This window comes from Haematobia irritans, chromosome 5 (genome assembly GCF_050003625.1).
Source record: "Haematobia irritans isolate KBUSLIRL chromosome 5, ASM5000362v1, whole genome shotgun sequence".
In the NCBI taxonomy this organism is placed as follows: Eukaryota; Metazoa; Arthropoda; class Insecta; order Diptera; family Muscidae; genus Haematobia; species Haematobia irritans.
This window is the reverse complement of record NC_134401.1, coordinates 33,264,490-33,283,432: the sequence shown is the minus strand read 5'-3', so window position 1 is coordinate 33,283,432 and position 18,943 is coordinate 33,264,490. Positions and strand designations below refer to the sequence as shown.

Here is an 18,943-nt window from a genome sequence, read left to right as displayed (position 1 = left end):
ATAGCAAATTTTGGCGGAAATATTTCCATATATTTGTTTTCCTGGCTTAATTTTGTGTTGTCAATAAATGTTTGTTTTTTAAAATCCGTGTAATTTTTGATAGTAATGAAACAGATTCAGAAAAGACAAAAGAAGATCAATAAAATCATGAAATTTTATTCAAGACGCATAAAGATGAATATTCAAAATTTTAGTTGCCATGGATACAAAATTTTGTCCTAACAAGCATCGGAAGACTAAGTTAAAGACTTCGCCTAGAGACTGTCCAATTTATTTGCTGCTGTTAATATACATACATACATATGTATATTGAAAAGCACAATATGAAAATTCATTTTTTTTAATAAATAATTGCCCATCTAAGAATTCTGTGTTCTGTATGGCTTTGCAAACAACTCTTCATTTGTATATTCAACACTTTTAAGGATCATTAAATGGAATGGAAGATGCCAAAATAAAATTTCCTTAATTTTTGTTTTATTGGACTTAGTTCGTTTTTCAACAATTTTTCATCAAAGGCTGAGAAGCAACTGCAAAATCTATTGCAATAAACTTGTTGCAAAAACAACTTGTTACTGGAACCATAAATTCATATGAAAACTTTTTTTTCCAATACCAGTAGGCGATGATTTCAAAATTTGTTACCATGGAAAATTTTTATTTATTTCAAAATGTGTTACCATGGAAAATTTGCATTTATTGTCAATAAGTTTCAAATATTTATTTATTCGGTTCGGAAAATATTTTTGAAAATAATTTAATTCAAGAAAAAAATATTTGGAATTCAAACATGAAAACCCTGAAAAATGAAGATGAACACCGATGTAATTTTTGAATGGACCGAAAATGTTTGTTTGGATCTTTGGTGCAATTTGGAGTTTGAAAAATTTAACACCAATGTGAAGTGAAGCTTTTATCTCGGTATCTAAAATGTTGATACGTTGCTATGGATACAATTTATGTTTCCATAACAATTGATGGCTCAGTTTACCCATGGAAAAAATATTGACCCCGAGATGCTGTTGTACTACATGGTTTAATGAAGACGCATGAAGATTAATGTTCCAAATTTTGTCCTAACCGACATCGGCAGACTTAAGTTAAAAATTCCCCCCTAGAAGCTGTCCAATTTATTTATGAAAACCAATGTTAATCCTGTATGTTCAACACCAATGGCTGGCGAAGCTCCTATGTGGATATTCAAAACTTTTGAATGGATGAATTAAATAAGAATGATCCGAAGATTGTGTTGTACTAGACGGTATGTAATCAAGATGTAAATTCAAAATTTTTGTTGGCATGGTTACAAAATTTTGTCCTTACAGACATCGGAAAACAAGTTTAAAAAAATATGAAAATTCATTTTTTTAATAAACAATTGCCGATCTAAGATGTCTGTGTTCTGTATTTCATTGCAAACAACGCTTCTTTTGGATCATGAAATGGAATGGAAGATGCCAAAATAAAATTTCCTTAATTTTTGTTTTATTGGACTTAGTTCGTTTTTCAACAATTTTTCGTCAATGGCTGTGAAGCAATTGCAAAATCTATTCCAATAAACTTGTTGCAAAAACAACTTGTTAGTGGAACCAAAAATTCATATGAAAAAAATTTTTTTCCAATACCAGTAGGCGATGATTTCAAAATTTGTTACCTAGGAAAATTTTCATTTATTTTCAATCAGTTTCAATTATTGAATTGTTCAAAACGGTTCTATTCAAATAGTGCGCCGGAAAAAAAACAATTTTTGTTTTAAGAATTCAATTGAAAACATTTCCCCTGAATGGATTACGCAAATAGAAGCCCATTTTATTAAAGATGACCAAGGCAACGCTATAATTTCAACTATAATGGACCGAAAATCTTCTTTGAATTTTCTTTGGTGTTCCATAGCAATTTGGATTTGGATTTATGTGAAGAAAACGAACATATAGAAAATCTAAGTCATCCTAAGTTAGTGGAGTGAATATTTGTGATGACCAATGATAAGTTTGGATGTTGAACACCAATGGCCAGTGAAGTTTCCATTTGGATACCGAAAATTTTGAAACGTTGCTATGGATACTATTTATGTTTCCATAACAATATGTGCTGCAATCAACCTACGGAATAAAGAATGTACGGGATGAAGAATGATTAGAAGATGCTCCTTTAGTAGATGATATATAATCAAGACGTATGTATTCAATATTGTGGCTGAGACATTTGTGGAAACGTTGCCATGGATACATATTGTATTTTCACAAGAATTGCTAATGGATTAAAGAATAATCGGCATTAAACTGTTTTATTAAACCAAAATATTGGAGAAGAATATTCTATAGCAAAAATTTGGCGGACATATTTTCCATTTATTTGTTTTCCTGACTTAATTTTGTGTTAATAAATGTTTGCAAAATAAATGTTGTGGCTTTTGTTTTGGATAATCCGTTTAATTTTGAAATTTTATTGCAAATATAATTGCATCGACTGAGATCAATATATCGTATTTTCTATGTTAAAAAAGATATGAATCCCCGATTAATCCATATTTGAATATAACGTAACGAATGAATAAAAAGGAATATTAAATTGAGATGAGAATTTTAAATTGGATTAGGGTACGATTGAAGATGGTACTTAAAATGTAAATCGAAAGAAAGAAGAAAAATGTGGAGACCCCAATTTTTCTGAAATCTACTAATGGGAAACTATAATCCAATTGTTTTTTTTTTTACTATATTATATATGGGATAAAAATGCTTACAACAATAGGAACGTTTTCTGAAACATACATACATACATACATATGTCCAAAGCATTACTGCGACATAAAAAATGATGAATGAAAACTCATTTGGTATTCAGTGAAGATTTAGGGAATTGCCTTAGCATAGAGAATAAAAACATCATTCGTATTAAAAAAACGATTTAATTCACTTCAAATCATATAACTCAATCTATTCAATTCAACTGGATTCCGATTCATTTCGGATCAGGTGAGTTCAATGAAATTAATTTATATCAAATTAATTTAGAACTTAAATGAATGCTAGGTTAAGATAAAAAAGGAATAATTTGGTCTACATACAGAAAATCTAGATTGAGATAGTTAAGTTAAGTACGAATAAGTTAGGTTAGGTTAGAATAAGTTATAGGCTAAGTTAAAAAAAATTATAATAAGTCAGGTTAAGTTAGAGTAAGTTAGGTTAAGGTAGAATAAGATAGGTTAAGTTAGAATAAGTTAGGTTAAGTTAGAATAAGTTAGATTAAGGTAGAATAAGATAGGCTAAGTTAGAATAAGTTAGGTTAAGTTAGAATAAGTTAGGTTAAGTTAGAGTAAGTTAGGTTAAGTTAGAATAAGTTAGGTTAAGTTAGGTTAAGTTAGAATAAGTTAGATTAAGGTAGAATAAGATGGGCTAAGTTAGAATAAGTTAGGTTAAGTTAGAATAAGTTAGGTTAAGTTAGAATAAGATAGGTTAAGTAAGAATAAGTTAGGTTAAGGTAGAATAAGAAAAGTTAAGTTAGAATAAGATAGGTTAAGTTAGAATAAGATAGGTTAAGTTAGGTTAAGTTAGAATAAGTTAGATTAAGGTAGAATAAGATGGGCTAAGTTAGAATAAGTTAGGTTAAGTTAGAGTAAGTTAGGTTAAGTTAGGGTAAGTTAGGTTAAGTTAGAATAAGTTAGGTTAAGTTAGAATAAGTTAGAATAAGATAGAATAAGGTAGAATAAGATGGGCTAAGTTAGAATAAGTTAGGTTAAGTTAGAGTAAGTTAGGTTAAGTTAGAATAAGTTAGGTTAAGTTAGAATAAGTTAGAATAAGATAGAATAAGTTAGATTAAGTTAGAATAAGTTAGATTAAGTTAGAATAAGTTAGGTTAAGTTAGAATAAGTTAGGTTAAGTTAGAATAAGTTAGAATAAGATAGAATAAGTTAGATTAAGTTAGATTAAGGTAGAATAAGATGGGCTAAGTTAGAATAAGTTAGGTTAAGTTAGAGTAAGTTAGGTTAAGTTAGGGTAAGTTAGGTTAAGTTAGAATAAGTTAGGGTAAGTTAGAATAAGTTAGGTTAAGTTAGAATAAGTTAGAATAAGATAGAATAAGCTAGATTAAGATAGAATAAGTTAGATTAAGCTAGAATAAGTTAGATTAAGTTAGAATAAGATAGAATAAGTTAGGTTAAGTTAGAATAAGTTAGAATAAGATAGAATAAGTTAGATTAAGTTAGAATAAGTTAGATTAAGTTAGAATAAGTTAGGTTAAGTTAGAATAAGTTAGATTAAGTTAGAATAAGTTAGATTAAGTTAGAATAAGATGGAGTAAGTTAGAATAAGTTAGGTTAAGTTAGAATAAGATAGAATAAGCTAGATTAAGATTAAGTTAGATTAAGTTAGAATAAGTTAGGTTAAATTAGAATAAGTTAGGTTAAGTTAGAATAAGTTAGAATAAGATAGAATAAGTTAGGTTAAGTTAGAATAAGTTAGATTAAGTTAGAATAAGATGGAGTAAGTTAGGTTAAGTTAGAATAAGTTAGGTTAAGTTAGAATAAGATAGAATAAGCTAGATTAAGATTAAGTTAGATTAAGTTAGAATAAGTTAGGTTAAATTAGAATAAGTTAGGTTAAGTTAGAATAAGTTAGAATAAGATAGAATAAGCTAGATTAAGATTAAGTTAGATTAAGTTAGAATAAGTTAGGTTAAATTAGAATAAGTTAGGTTAAGTTAGAATAAGTTAGATTAAGTTAGAATAAGTTAGAATAAGTTAGATTAAGTTAGAATAAGTTAGAGTAAGTTAGATTAAGTTAGAATAAGTTAGTTAAGTTAGAATAAGTTAGAATAAGTTAGGTTAAGTTAGAGTAAGTCAGGTTAAGTTAGAATAAGTTAGATTAAGTTAGATTAAGTTAGAATAAGTTAGATTAAGTTAGAATAAGTTAGAATAAGTTAGATTAAGTTAGATTAAGTTAGAATAAGTTAGGTTGAGTTAGAATAAGTTAGATTAAGTTAGATTAAGTTAGAATAAGATAGAGTAAGTTAGATTAAGTTAGAATAAGTTAGAATAAGTTAGATTAAGTTAGATTAAGTTAGAATAAGTTAGGTTAAGTTAGAATAAGTTAGGTTAAGTTAGAATAAGTTAGATTAAGTTAGAATAAGTTAGGTTAAGTTAGAATAAGTTAGATTAAGTTAGAATAAGATAGGTTAAGTTAGAATAAGTTAGATTAAGTTAGAATAAGTTAGATTAAGTTAGAATAAGTTAGATTAAGTTAGACTAAGTTAGGTTAAGTTAGAATAAGTTAGATTAATTTGGAATAAGTTAGGTTAAGTTAGAATAAGTTAGAATAAGTTAGAATAAGTTATGTTAAGTTAGATAAAGTTAGTTAAGTTAGATTAAGTTAGAATAAGTTAGGTTAAGTTAGAATAAGTTAGGTTAAGTTAGAATAAGTTAGAATAAGATAGAATAAGTTAGATTAAGTTAGATTAAGGTAGAATAAGATGGGCTAAGTTAGAATAAGTTAGGTTAAGTTAGAGTAAGTTAGGTTAAGTTAGGGTAAGTTAGGTTAAGTTAGAATAAGTTAGGGTAAGTTAGAATAAGTTAGGTTAAGTTAGAATAAGTTAGAATAAGATAGAATAAGCTAGATTAAGATAGAATAAGTTAGATTAAGCTAGAATAAGTTAGATTAAGTTAGAATAAGATAGAATAAGTTAGGTTAAGTTAGAATAAGTTAGAATAAGATAGAATAAGTTAGATTAAGTTAGAATAAGTTAGATTAAGTTAGAATAAGTTAGGTTAAGTTAGAATAAGTTAGATTAAGTTAGAATAAGTTAGATTAAGTTAGAATAAGATGGAGTAAGTTAGAATAAGTTAGGTTAAGTTAGAATAAGATAGAATAAGCTAGATTAAGATTAAGTTAGATTAAGTTAGAATAAGTTAGGTTAAATTAGAATAAGTTAGGTTAAGTTAGAATAAGTTAGAATAAGATAGAATAAGTTAGGTTAAGTTAGAATAAGTTAGATTAAGTTAGAATAAGATGGAGTAAGTTAGGTTAAGTTAGAATAAGTTAGGTTAAGTTAGAATAAGATAGAATAAGCTAGATTAAGATTAAGTTAGATTAAGTTAGAATAAGTTAGGTTAAATTAGAATAAGTTAGGTTAAGTTAGAATAAGTTAGAATAAGATAGAATAAGCTAGATTAAGATTAAGTTAGATTAAGTTAGAATAAGTTAGGTTAAATTAGAATAAGTTAGGTTAAGTTAGAATAAGTTAGATTAAGTTAGAATAAGTTAGAATAAGTTAGATTAAGTTAGAATAAGTTAGAGTAAGTTAGATTAAGTTAGAATAAGTTAGTTAAGTTAGAATAAGTTAGAATAAGTTAGGTTAAGTTAGAGTAAGTCAGGTTAAGTTAGAATAAGTTAGATTAAGTTAGATTAAGTTAGAATAAGTTAGATTAAGTTAGAATAAGTTAGAATAAGTTAGATTAAGTTAGATTAAGTTAGAATAAGTTAGGTTGAGTTAGAATAAGTTAGATTAAGTTAGATTAAGTTAGAATAAGATAGAGTAAGTTAGATTAAGTTAGAATAAGTTAGAATAAGTTAGATTAAGTTAGATTAAGTTAGAATAAGTTAGGTTAAGTTAGAATAAGTTAGGTTAAGTTAGAATAAGTTAGATTAAGTTAGAATAAGTTAGGTTAAGTTAGAATAAGTTAGATTAAGTTAGAATAAGATAGGTTAAGTTAGAATAAGTTAGATTAAGTTAGAATAAGTTAGATTAAGTTAGAATAAGTTAGATTAAGTTAGACTAAGTTAGGTTAAGTTAGAATAAGTTAGATTAATTTGGAATAAGTTAGGTTAAGTTAGAATAAGTTAGAATAAGTTAGAATAAGTTATGTTAAGTTAGATAAAGTTAGTTAAGTTAGAATAAGTTAGAATAAGTTATAATAATTTAGAATAAGTTATAATAAGTTAGAATAAGTTAGATTAAGTTAGAATAAGTTGGAATAAGTTAGAATAAGTGAGGTTAAGTTAGAATAAGTTAGATTAAGTTAGAATAAGTTAGGTTAAATTAGAATAAGTTAGGTTAAGTTAGAATAAGTTAAATTAATTTGGAATAAGTTAGGTTAAGTTAGAATAAGTTAGAATAAGTTAGGTTAAGTTAGATTAAGTTAGTTAAGTTAGAATAAGTTAGAATAAGTTATAACAATTTAGAATAAGTTATAATAAGTTAGAATAAGTTAGATTAAGTTAGAATAAGTTAGATTAAGTTAGAATAAGTTAGGTTAAGTTAGAATAAGTTAGCTAAGTTAGAATAAGTTAGGTTAAGTTAGAATAAGTTAGAATAAGTTAGAATAAGATAGAATAAGTTAGATTAAGTTAGAATAAGTAAGATTAAGTTAGAATAAGTTAGAATAAGATAGAATAAGTTAGATTAAGTTAGAATAAGTTAGATTAAGTTAGAATAAGTTAGGTTAAGTTAGAATAAGTTAGAATAAGTTAGAGTAAGTTAGATTAAGTTAGAATAAGATAGGTTAAGTTAGAATAAGTTAGATTAAGTTAGAATAAGTTAGAATAAATTAGATTAAGTTAGAATAAGTTAGATTAAGTTAGAATAAGTTAGATTAAGTTAGATTAAGTTAGAATAAGTTAGGTTAAGTTAGAATAAGTTAGAGTAAGTTAGATTAAGTTAGAATAAGATAGGTTAAGTTAGAATAAGTTAGATTAAGTTAGATTAAGTTAGATTAAGTTAGAATAAGTTAGATTAAGTTAGAATAAGTTAGAATAAGTTAGATTAAGTTAGATTAAGTTAGAATAAGTTAGAGTAAGTTAGATTAAGTTAGATTAAGTTAGAATAAGTTAGGTTAAGTTAGAATAAGTTAGATTAAGTTAGATTAAGTTAGAATAAGTTAGATTAAGTTAGAATAAGTTAGATTAAGTTAGAATAAGTTAGATTAAGTTAGAATAAGTTAGATTAAGTTAGATTAAGTTAGAATAAGTTAGATTAAGTTAGATTAAGTTAGAATAAGTTAGATTAAGTTAGATTAAGTTAGAATAAGTTAGAGTAAGTTAGATTAAGTTAGATTAAGTTAGAATAAGTTAGATTAAGTTAGATTAAGTTAGAATAAGTTAGGTTAAGTTAGAATAAGATAGATTAAGTTAGATTAAGTTAGAATAAGTTAGATTAAGTTAGAATAAGTTAGATTAAGTTAGAATAAGTTAGATTAAGTTAGAATAAGTTAGATTAAGTTAGATTAAGTTAGATTAAGTTAGAATAAGTTAGATTAAGTTAGAATAAGTTAGAATAAGATAGGTTAAGTTAGAATAAGTTAGGTTAAGTTAGAATAAGATAGATTAAGTTAGAATAAGTTAGATTAAGTTAGAATAAGTTAGAATAAATTAGATTAAGTTAGAATAAGTTAGATTAAGTTAGAATAAGTTAGATTAAGTTAGATTAAGTTAGAATAAGTTAGGTTAAGTTAGAATAAGTTAGAGTAAGTTAGATTAAGTTAGAATAAGATAGGTTAAGTTAGAATAAGTTAGATTAAGTTAGATTAAGTTAGATTAAGTTAGAATAAGTTAGATTAAGTTAGATTAAGTTAGAATAAGTTAGATTAAGTTAGATTAAGTTAGAATAAGTTAGAGTAAGTTAGATTAAGTTAGATTAAGTTAGAATAAGTTAGGTTAAGTTAGAATAAGTTAGATTAAGTTAGATTAAGTTAGAATAAGTTAGATTAAGTTAGAATAAGTTAGATTAAGTTAGAATAAGTTAGATTAAGTTAGATTAAGTTAGATTAAGTTAGATTAAGTTAGATTAAGTTAGAGTAAGTTAGATTAAGTTAGAATAAGATAGGTTAAGTTAGAATAAGTTAGATTAAGTTAGAATAAGTTAGAATAAGTTAGATTAAGTTAGAATAAGTTAGAGTAAGTTAGAATAAGTTAGATTAAGTTAGATTAAGTTAGAATAAGTTAGATTAAGTTAGAATAAGTTAGATTAAGTTAGATTAAGTTAGAATAAGTTAGATTAAGTTAGAATAAGTTAGATTAAGTTAGATTAAGTTAGAATAAGTTAGAATAAGTTAGATTAAGTTAGAATAAGTTAGAGTAAGTTAGATTAAGTTAGATTAAGTTAGAATAAGTTAGGTTAAGTTAGAATAAGTTAGATTAAGTTAGATTAAGTTAGAATAAGTTAGATTAAGTTAGAATAAGTTAGATTAAGTTAGAATAAGTTAGATTAAGTTAGAATAAGTTAGATTAAGTTAGATTAAGTTAGAATAAGTTAGGTTAAGTTAGAATAAGTTAGAGTAAGTTAGATTAAGTTAGAATAAGATAGAATAAGTTAGAATAAGTTAGATTAAGTTAGAATAAGTTAGAATAAGTTAGATTAAGTTAGAATAAGTTAGAGTAAGTTAGATTAAGTTAGATTAAGTTAGAATAAGTTAGATTAAGTTAGATTAAGTTAGAATAAGTTAGATTAAGTTAGGTTAAGTTAGATTAAGTTAGAATAAGTTAGATTAAGTTAGAATAAGTTAGGTTAAGTTAGAATAAGTTAGATTAAGTTAGATTAAGTTAGAATAAGTTAGATTAAGTTAGAATAAGTTAGATTAAGTTAGAATAAGTTAGATTAAGTTAGAATAAGTTAGTTAAGTTAGATTAAGTTAGAATAAGTTAGATTAAGTTAGTTAAGTTAGAATAAGTTAGAGTAAGTTAGGTTAAGTTAGAATAAGTTAGAATAAGTTAGATTAAGTTGGGTTAAGTTAGAATAAGTTAGAGTAAGTTAGAATAAGTTAGGTTAAGTTAGAATAAGTTAGTTAAGTTGGAATAAGTTAGAGTAAGTTGGGTTAAGTTAGAATAAGATAGGTTAAGTTAGAAAAAGATAGAATAAGTATGAATAAGATAGAATAAGTTAGACTAAATACCGCGTACGCTATCCCTACGTTATGGGGATGTGGCCCCCGCGGTCGGTAGGGGCGGGTAAGTGGGCGTGGGTCCGTTCGAAAAAACTATATGTTAGAATAAGTTAGAGTAAGTTAGAATAAGTTAGAGTAAGTTAGGTTAAGTTAGAATAAGTTAGAGTAAGTTAGATTATGTTAGTGTAAGTTAGAATAAGTTAGAATAAGTTAGATTAAGTTAGAATAAGTTAGATTAAGTTAGAATAAGTTAGGGTAAGTTAGAATAAGTTAGGTTAAGTTAGAATAAGTTAGATTAAGTTAGAATAAGATAGAATACGTTAGGTTAAGTTAGAATAAGTTAGGTTAAGTTAGAATAAGTTAGATTAAGTTAAAATAAGATAGGTTTCGATTCGCAAAAAATATGTTGCCTTGGTGTTACCCTACTTTCAAAATTTGTTACCTATTAAAATTTTCATTCATTTTCAATCAGTTTCAATTATAGATTTATTCAAGATGGTTTTATTCAAAAAGCGCGTCTAAAAATATGTTTTAAAACAATTCAATTGAAAAAAATATTTTCCCTGAATGGATTCCGCAAATAGAAACTGCTTAAAGATGACCAACGCAACACTATAATTTCAACTCTAAAGGACAGAAAATCTTCTGAACTCATCTGAAATGGGAATTGTTTGAATTTTCTTTGCTGTTTCCATAGCAATTTGGATTTATGTGAAGAATATGGACATTTAGAAGATCTAATTCATCCTTTGGTAGTGGATTGAATATTTGTGATGACCAATGATAATTTTGGACGTTCAACATCAATGGCCAGTGAAGTTTCGAATTAGATATCGAAAATTTTGAAACGTTGCTATGGATACTATTTATGTTTCCATAACAATTTATGCTGCAATCGACCGACGGCAGCATAAGATGCTCCTTTAGTAGATGGTATATAAACAATACGGCTGAAGATGAATTTTCTAAATTGTGGCTTAGATATTTGTGGAAACGTTGCCAAGGATACAATTTGTATTTCTATAACATCTGCGAATTGAATAAAAAATGTTTTATTACACCAAACTATTGTATCAAAATATTCTATAGCAAATTTTTGGCGAAAATATTTCCATATATTTGTTTTCCTGGCTTAATTTTGTGTTGTCAATAAATATTTGTTTGGTAAAATCCGTGTAATTTTTGATAGTAACGAAAAAGATGAAAAAGATTCAGAAAAGACAAAAGAAGATCAATAAAATCATGAAATTTATCAAAATTTTATTCAAGACGCATAAAGATGAATATTCATGGATACAAAATTTTGTCCTAACAAGCATCGGAAGACTGCTGTTAAAATAAACAACTCTTCATTTGTATATTCAACACTTTTAAGGATCATTAAATGGAATGGAAGATGCCAAAATAAAATTTCCTTAATTTTTGTTTTATTGGACTTAGTCGTTTTTCAACAATTTTTCATCAATGGATGAGAAGCAAGTGCAAAATCTATTCCAATAAACTTGTTGCAAAAACAACTTGTTAGTGGAACCAAAAATTCATATGAAAAAAATTTTTTTCCAATACCAGTAGGCGATGATTTCAAAATTTGTTACCATGGAAAATTTTTATTTATTTCAAAATGTGTTACCATGGGAAATTTTCATTCTCAATAAGTTTCAATTATTTATTTATTCAAAACGGCTCGGAAAATATTTTTAAAATAATTTAATGCAAGAAAAAAATATTTGTTTGAAATTCAAACATGAAAACCCTGAAAAATGAAGATGACCACCAATGTAATTTTTGAATGGACCGAAAATGTTTGTTTGGATCTTTGGTGCAATTTGGAGTTTGAAAATTTTAACACCAATATGAAGTGAAGCTTTTACCTCGGTATCTAAAATGTTGATACGTTGCTATGGATACAATTTATGTTTCCATAAGAATTTATGGCTCAGTTTACCCATGACCCCGAGATGCTGTTGTACTACATGGTATAATGAAGACGCATGAAGATGAATGTTCCAAATTTTGTCCTAAAAGACATCGGAAGACTAAGTTAAAAATTCTCGCATAGAAGCTGTCCAATTTATTTATGAAAACCAATGGTAATCCTGTATGTTCAACACCAATGGCTGGCGAAGCTCCTATGTGGATATTCAAAATTTTTGAATGGATGAATTAAATAAGAATGATCCGAAGATTGTGTTGTACTAAACGGTATGAAAATTCAAAATTTTTGTTGGCATGATTACAAAATTTTGTCCTTACAGACATCGGAAAATAAGTTAAAAACGCCCACCCTAGAGGATGTCCAATTTATTTACTGCTTTTAAAATACATACATATATTGAAAAGCAAAATATGAAAATTCATTTTTTTAATAAACAATTGCCGATCAAAGATGTCTGTGTTCTGTATTTCATTGCAAACAACGCTTCCTTTGTATATTCAACACTTTTAAGGATCATTAAATGGAATGGAAGATGCCAAAATAAAATTTCCTTAATTTTTGTTTCATTGGACCTAGTTCGTTTTTCAACAATTTTTCGTCAATGGCTGAGAAGCAATTGCAAAATCTATTCCAATAAACTTGTTGCAAAAACAACTTGTTAGTGGAACCAAAAATTCATATGAAAACATTTTTTTCCAATACCAGTAGGCGATGATTTCAAAATTTGTTACCTAGGAAATTTTTCATTTATTTTCAATCAGTTTCAATTATTGAATTGTTCAAAACGGTTCTATTCAAGTTGTGCGCCGGAAAATAATTTTTTTTTAAGAATTCAATTGAAAACATTTTACCTGAATGGATTACGCAAATAGAAGCCCCTTTTATTAAAGATGACCATTGCAACGCTATAATTTCAACTCTAATGGACCGAAAATCTTCTGAATTCATTTGAAATGGGAATTGTTTGAATTTTCTTTGGTGTTCCATAGCAATTTGGATTTATGTGAAGAAAACGAACATATAGGAAATCTAAGTCATCCTAAGTTAGTGGAGTGAATATTTGTGATGACCAATGATAAGTTTGGATGTTGAACACAAATGGCCAGTGAAGTTTCCATTTGGATATCGAAAATTTTGAAACGTTGCTATGGATACTATTTATGTTTCCATAACAATATGTGCTGCAATCAACCTACGGAATAAAGAATGTACGGGATAAAGTATGATTAGAAGATGCTCTTTTGTTAGATGGTATATAATCAAGACGTATGTATTCAAAATTGTGGCTGAGATATTTGTGGAAGCGTTGCCATGGATACATTTTGTATTTTCACAACTATTGCTAATGGTTTAAAGAATGACCGGCATAACACTGTTTTATTAAACCAAAATAGTGGAGAAGAATATTCTATAGCAAAACTTTGGCGGACATACATATTTTCCATTTATTTGTTTTTCTGGCTTAATTTTGTGATTGTCAATAAATGTTTGCAAACTAAATTTTGTGTCTTTGTTTTGGATATTCCGTGTAACAAAAAAAAAAACAAACGAAGATCATTAAAATCATGAAATGTATTCCAAAATTTTATTCAAGAAGCATGAAGATGAGTATTCAAAATTTCTTTGCTGTTTCCATAGCAATTTGGATTTATGTGAAGAATATGATCATTTAGAAAATCTAAGTCATCCTTTGTTAGTGGAGTGAATATTTGTGATGACCAATGATAATTTTGGACGTTCAACATCAATGGCCAGTGAAGTTTCGATTTGGATATCGAAATTTTTGAAACGTTGCTATGGATACTATTTATGTTTCCATAACAATTTATGCTGCAATCGACCGACGGAATAAAAAATAGTTAGAGACCTAAGCATTATAGAATGCTTAGAAGATGCTCCTTTAGTTGACGGTATACAAACAATACGTCTGAAGATGAATATTCTAAATTGTGGCTTAGATATTTGTGGAAACGTTGCCATGGATAAAATTTGTATATCTATAACAACTGCGAATTGAATAAAAAATGTTTTATTACACCAAACCATTGTATCAAAATATTCTATAGCAAATTTTTGGCGAAATATTTCCATATATTTGTTTTCCTGGCTTAATTTTGTGTTGTCAATAAATGTTTGTTTTTTAAAATCCGTGTAATTTTTGATAGTAATGAAACAGATTCAGAAAAGACAAAAGAAGATCAATAAAATCATGAAATTTATCAAAATTTTATTCAAGACGCATGAAGATGAATATTCAAAATTTTAGTTTCCATGGATACAAAATTTTGTCCTAACAAGCATCGGAAGACTAAGTTAAAGACTTCGCCTAGAGACTGTCCAATTTATTTGCTGCTGTTAATATACATACATACATATGTATATTGAAAAGCACAATATGAAAATTAATTTTTTTAATAAATAATTGCCCATCTAAGAATTCTGTGTTCTGTATGGCTTTGCAAACAACTCTTCATTTGTATATTCAACACTTTTAAGGATCATTAAATGGAATGGAAGATGCCAAAATAAAATTTCCTTAATTTTTGTTTTATTGGACTTAGTTCGTTTTTCAACAATTTTTCATCAAAGGCTGAGAAGCAACTGCAAAATCTATTGCAATAAACTTGTTGCAAAAACAACTTGTTACTGGAACCATAAATTCATATGAAAACTTTTTTTTCCAATACCAGTAGGCGATGATTTCAAAATTTGTTACCATGGAAAATTTTTATTTATTTCAAAATGTGTTACCATGGAAAATTTGCATTTATTGTCAATAAGTTTCAAATATTTATTTATTCGGTTCGGAAAATATTTTTGAAAATAATTTAATTCAAGAAAAAAATATTTGGAATTCAAACATGAAAACCCTGAAAAATGAAGATGAACACCGATGTAATTTTTGAATGGACCGAAAATGTTTGTTTGGATCTTTGGTGCAATTTGGAGTTTGAAAAATTTAACACCAATGTGAAGTGAAGCTTTTATCTCGGTATCTAAAATGTTGATACGTTGCTATGGATACAATTTATGTTTCCATAACAATTGATGGCTCAGTTTACCCATGGAAAAAATATTGACCCCGAGATGCTGTTGTACTACATGGTTTAATGAAGACGCATGAAGATTAATGTTCCAAATTTTGTCCTAACCGACATCGGCAGACTTAAGTTAAAAATTCCCCCCTAGAAGCTGTCCAATTTATTTATGAAAACCAATGTTAATCCTGTATGTTCAACACCAATGGCTGGCGAAGCTCCTATGTGGATATTCAAAACTTTTGAATGGATGAATTAAATAAGAATGATCCGAAGATTGTGTTGTACTAGACGGTATGCAATCAAGATGTAAATTCAAAATTTTTGTTGGCATGGTTACAAAATTTTGTCCTTACAGACATCGGAAAACAAGTTTAAAAAAATATGAAAATTCATTTTTTTAATAAACAATTGCCGATCTAAGATGTCTGTGTTCTGTATTTCATTGCAAACAACGCTTCTTTTGGATCATGAAATGGAATGGAAGATGCCAAAATAAAATTTCCTTAATTTTTGTTTTATTGGACTTAGTTCGTTTTTCAACAATTTTTCGTCAATGGCTGTGAAGCAATTGCAAAATCTATTCCAATAAACTTGTTGCAAAAACAACTTGTTAGTGGAACCAAAAATTCATATGAAAAAAATTTTTTTCCAATACCAGTAGGCGATGATTTCAAAATTTGTTACCTAGGAAAATTTTCATTTATTTTCAATCAGTTTCAATTATTGAATTGTTCAAAACGGTTCTATTCAAATAGTGCGCCGGAAAAAAAAACAATTTTTGTTTTAAGAATTCAATTGAAAACATTTCCCCTGAATGGATTACGCAAATAGAAGCCCATTTTATTAAAGATGACCAAGGCAACGCTATAATTTCAACTATAATGGACCGAAAATCTTCTTTGAATTTTCTTTGGTGTTCCATAGCAATTTGGATTTGGATTTATGTGAAGAAAACGAACATATAGAAAATCTAAGTCATCCTAAGTTAGTGGAGTGAATATTTGTGATGACCAATGATAAGTTTGGATGTTGAACACCAATGGCCAGTGAAGTTTCCATTTGGATACCGAAAATTTTGAAACGTTGCTATGGATACTATTTATGTTTCCATAACAATATGTGCTGCAATCAACCTACGGAATAAAGAATGTACGGGATGAAGAATGATTAGAAGATGCTCCTTTAGTAGATGATATATAATCAAGACGTATGTATTCAATATTGTGGCTGAGACATTTGTGGAAACGTTGCCATGGATACATATTGTATTTTCACAAGAATTGCTAATGGATTAAAGAATAATCGGCATTAAACTGTTTTATTAAACCAAAATATTGGAGAAGAATATTCTATAGCAAAAATTTGGCGGACATATTTTCCATTTATTTGTTTTCCTGACTTAATTTTGTGTTAATAAATGTTTGCAAAATAAATGTTGTGGCTTTTGTTTTGGATAATCCGTTTAATTTTGAAATTTTATTGCAAATATAATTGCATCGACTGAGATCAATATATCGTATTTTCTATGTTAAAAAAGATATGAATCCCCGATTAATCCATATTTGAATATAACGTAACGAATGAATAAAAAGGAATATTAAATTGAGATGAGAATTTTAAATTGGATTAGGGTACGATTGAAGATGGTACTTAAAATGTAAATCGAAAGAAAGAAGAAAAATGTGGAGACCCCAATTTTTCTGAAATCTACTAATGGGAAACTATAATCCAATTGTTTTTTTTTTACTATATTATATATGGGATAAAAATGCTTACAACAATAGGAACGTTTTCTGAAACATACATACATACATATGTCCAAAGCATTACTGCGACATAAAAAATGATGAATGAAAACTCATTTGGTATTCAGTGAAGATTTAGGGAATTGCCTTAGCATAGAGAATAAAAACATCATTCGTATTAAAAAAACGATTTAATTCACTTCAAATCATATAACTCAATCTATTCAATTCAACTGGATTCCGATTCATTTCGGATCAGGTGAGTTCAATGAAATTAATTTATATCAAATTAATTTAGAACTTAAATGAATGCTAGGTTAAGATAAAAAAGGAATAATTTGGTCTACATACAGAAAATCTAGATTGAGATAGTTAAGTTAAGTACGAATAAGTTAGGTTAGGTTAGAATAAGTTATAGGCTAAGTTAAAAAAAATTATAATAAGTCAGGTTAAGTTAGAGTAAGTTAGGTTAAGGTAGAATAAGATAGGTTAAGTTAGAATAAGTTAGGTTAAGTTAGAATAAGTTAGATTAAGGTAGAATAAGATAGGCTAAGTTAGAATAAGTTAGGTTAAGTTAGAATAAGTTAGGTTAAGTTAGAGTAAGTTAGGTTAAGTTAGAATAAGTTAGGTTAAGTTAGGTTAAGTTAGAATAAGTTAGATTAAGGTAGAATAAGATGGGCTAAGTTAGAATAAGTTAGGTTAAGTTAGAATAAGTTAGGTTAAGTTAGAATAAGATAGGTTAAGTAAGAATAAGTTAGGTTAAGGTAGAATAAGAAAAGTTAAGTTAGAATAAGATAGGTTAAGTTAGAATAAGATAGGTTAAGTTAGGTTAAGTTAGAATAAGTTAGATTAAGGTAGAATAAGATGGGCTAAGTTAGAATAAGTTAGGTTAAGTTAGAGTAAGTTAGGTTAAGTTAGGGTAAGTTAGGTTAAGTTAGAATAAGTTAGGTTAAGTTAGAATAAGTTAGAATAAGATAGAATAAGGTAGAATAAGATGGGCTAAGTTAGAATAAGTTAGGTTAAGTTAGAGTAAGTTAGGTTAAGTTAGAATAAGTTAGGTTAAGTTAGAATAAGTTAGAATAAGATAGAATAAGTTAGATTAAGTTAGAATAAGTTAGATTAAGTTAGAATAAGTTAGGTTAAGTTAGAATAAGGTAGGTTAAGTAAGAATAAGTTAGGTTAAGTTAGAATAAGTTAGGTTAAGTCAGAATAAGTTAGGTTAAGGTAGAATAAGAAAAGTTAAGTTAGAATAAGATAGGTTAAGTTAGAATAAGTTAGAATAAATTAGATTAAGTTAGAATAAGCTAGATTAAGTTAGAATAAGTTAGGTTAAGTTAGAATAAGTTAGGTTAAGTTAGAATAAGTTAGATTAAGGTAGGTTAAGTTAGATTAAGGTAGAATAAGATAGGTTAAGTTAGAATAAGTTAGAATAAGTTAGATTAAGTTAGGTTAAGTTAGAATAAGGTAGGTTAAGTAAGAATAAGTTAGGTTAAGTTAGAATAAGTTAGGTTAAGTCAGAATAAGTTAGGTTAAGGTAGAATAAGAAAAGTTAAGTTAGAATAAGATAGGTTAAGTTAGAATAAGTTAGAATAAATTAGATTAAGTTAGAATAAGCTAGATTAAGTTAGAATAAGTTAGGTTAAGTTAGAATAAGTTAGGTTAAGTCAGAATAAGTTAGGTTAAGGTAGAATAAGAAAAGTTAAGTTAGAATAAGTTAGATTAAGTTAGGTTAAGTTAGAATAAGTTAGGTTAAGGTAGAGTAAGAAAAGTTAAGTTAGAATAAGTTAGAATAAGTTAGATTAAGTTAGAATAAGATAGGTTAAGTTAGAATAAGTTAGGTTAAGTTAGAATAAGTTAGAATAAGTTAGAATAAGTTAGAATAAGTTAGATTAAGTTAGATTAAGTTAGAATAAGTTAGGTTAAGTTAGAATAAGTTAGATTAAGTTAGAATAAGTTAGGTTAAGTTAGAATAAGTTAGAATAAGTTAGATTAAGTTAGATTAAGTTAGAATAAGATAGGTTAAGTTAGAATAAGTTAGTTAAGTTAGAATAAGTTAGATTAAGTTAGAATAAGTTAGAATAAGTTAGATTAAGTTAGATTAAGTTAGAATAAGTTAGGTTAAGTTAGAATAAGTTAGATTAAGTTAGAATAAGTTAGGTTAAGTTAGAATAAGTTAGATTAAGTTAGAATAAGTTAGAATAAGTTAGAATAAGTTAGATTAAGTTAGAATAAGTTAGGTTAAGTTAGAATAAGTTAGAGTAAGATAGGTTAAGTTAGAATAAGTTAGTTAAATTAGAATAAGTTAGATTAAGTTAGAATAAGTTAGAATAAGTTAGATTAAGTTAGA

General features: G+C 26.7%; 3 long non-coding RNA genes across 3 annotated transcripts; all 3 read left to right on the top strand.

The window, feature by feature from the left end:
• The first annotated feature begins 586 nt into the window (after nt 1-586).
• On the top strand, nt 587-2,435 carry LOC142239226 (uncharacterized). Its single transcript, XR_012722964.1, has 2 exons — nt 587-1,261; nt 1,326-2,435. It is a non-coding gene; the product is annotated as an uncharacterized LOC142239226 (long non-coding RNA).
• A 9,028-nt stretch (nt 2,436-11,463) lies between these two features.
• On the top strand, nt 11,464-13,310 carry LOC142239225 (uncharacterized). Its single transcript, XR_012722963.1, has 2 exons — nt 11,464-12,076; nt 12,130-13,310. It is a non-coding gene; the product is annotated as an uncharacterized LOC142239225 (long non-coding RNA).
• A 1,157-nt stretch (nt 13,311-14,467) lies between these two features.
• Nucleotides 14,468-16,317, top strand: LOC142239227 (uncharacterized). The gene is made up of 2 exons (XR_012722965.1): nt 14,468-15,142; nt 15,207-16,317. It is a non-coding gene; the product is annotated as an uncharacterized LOC142239227 (long non-coding RNA).
• Nucleotides 16,318-18,943: the final 2,626 nt, after the last annotated feature.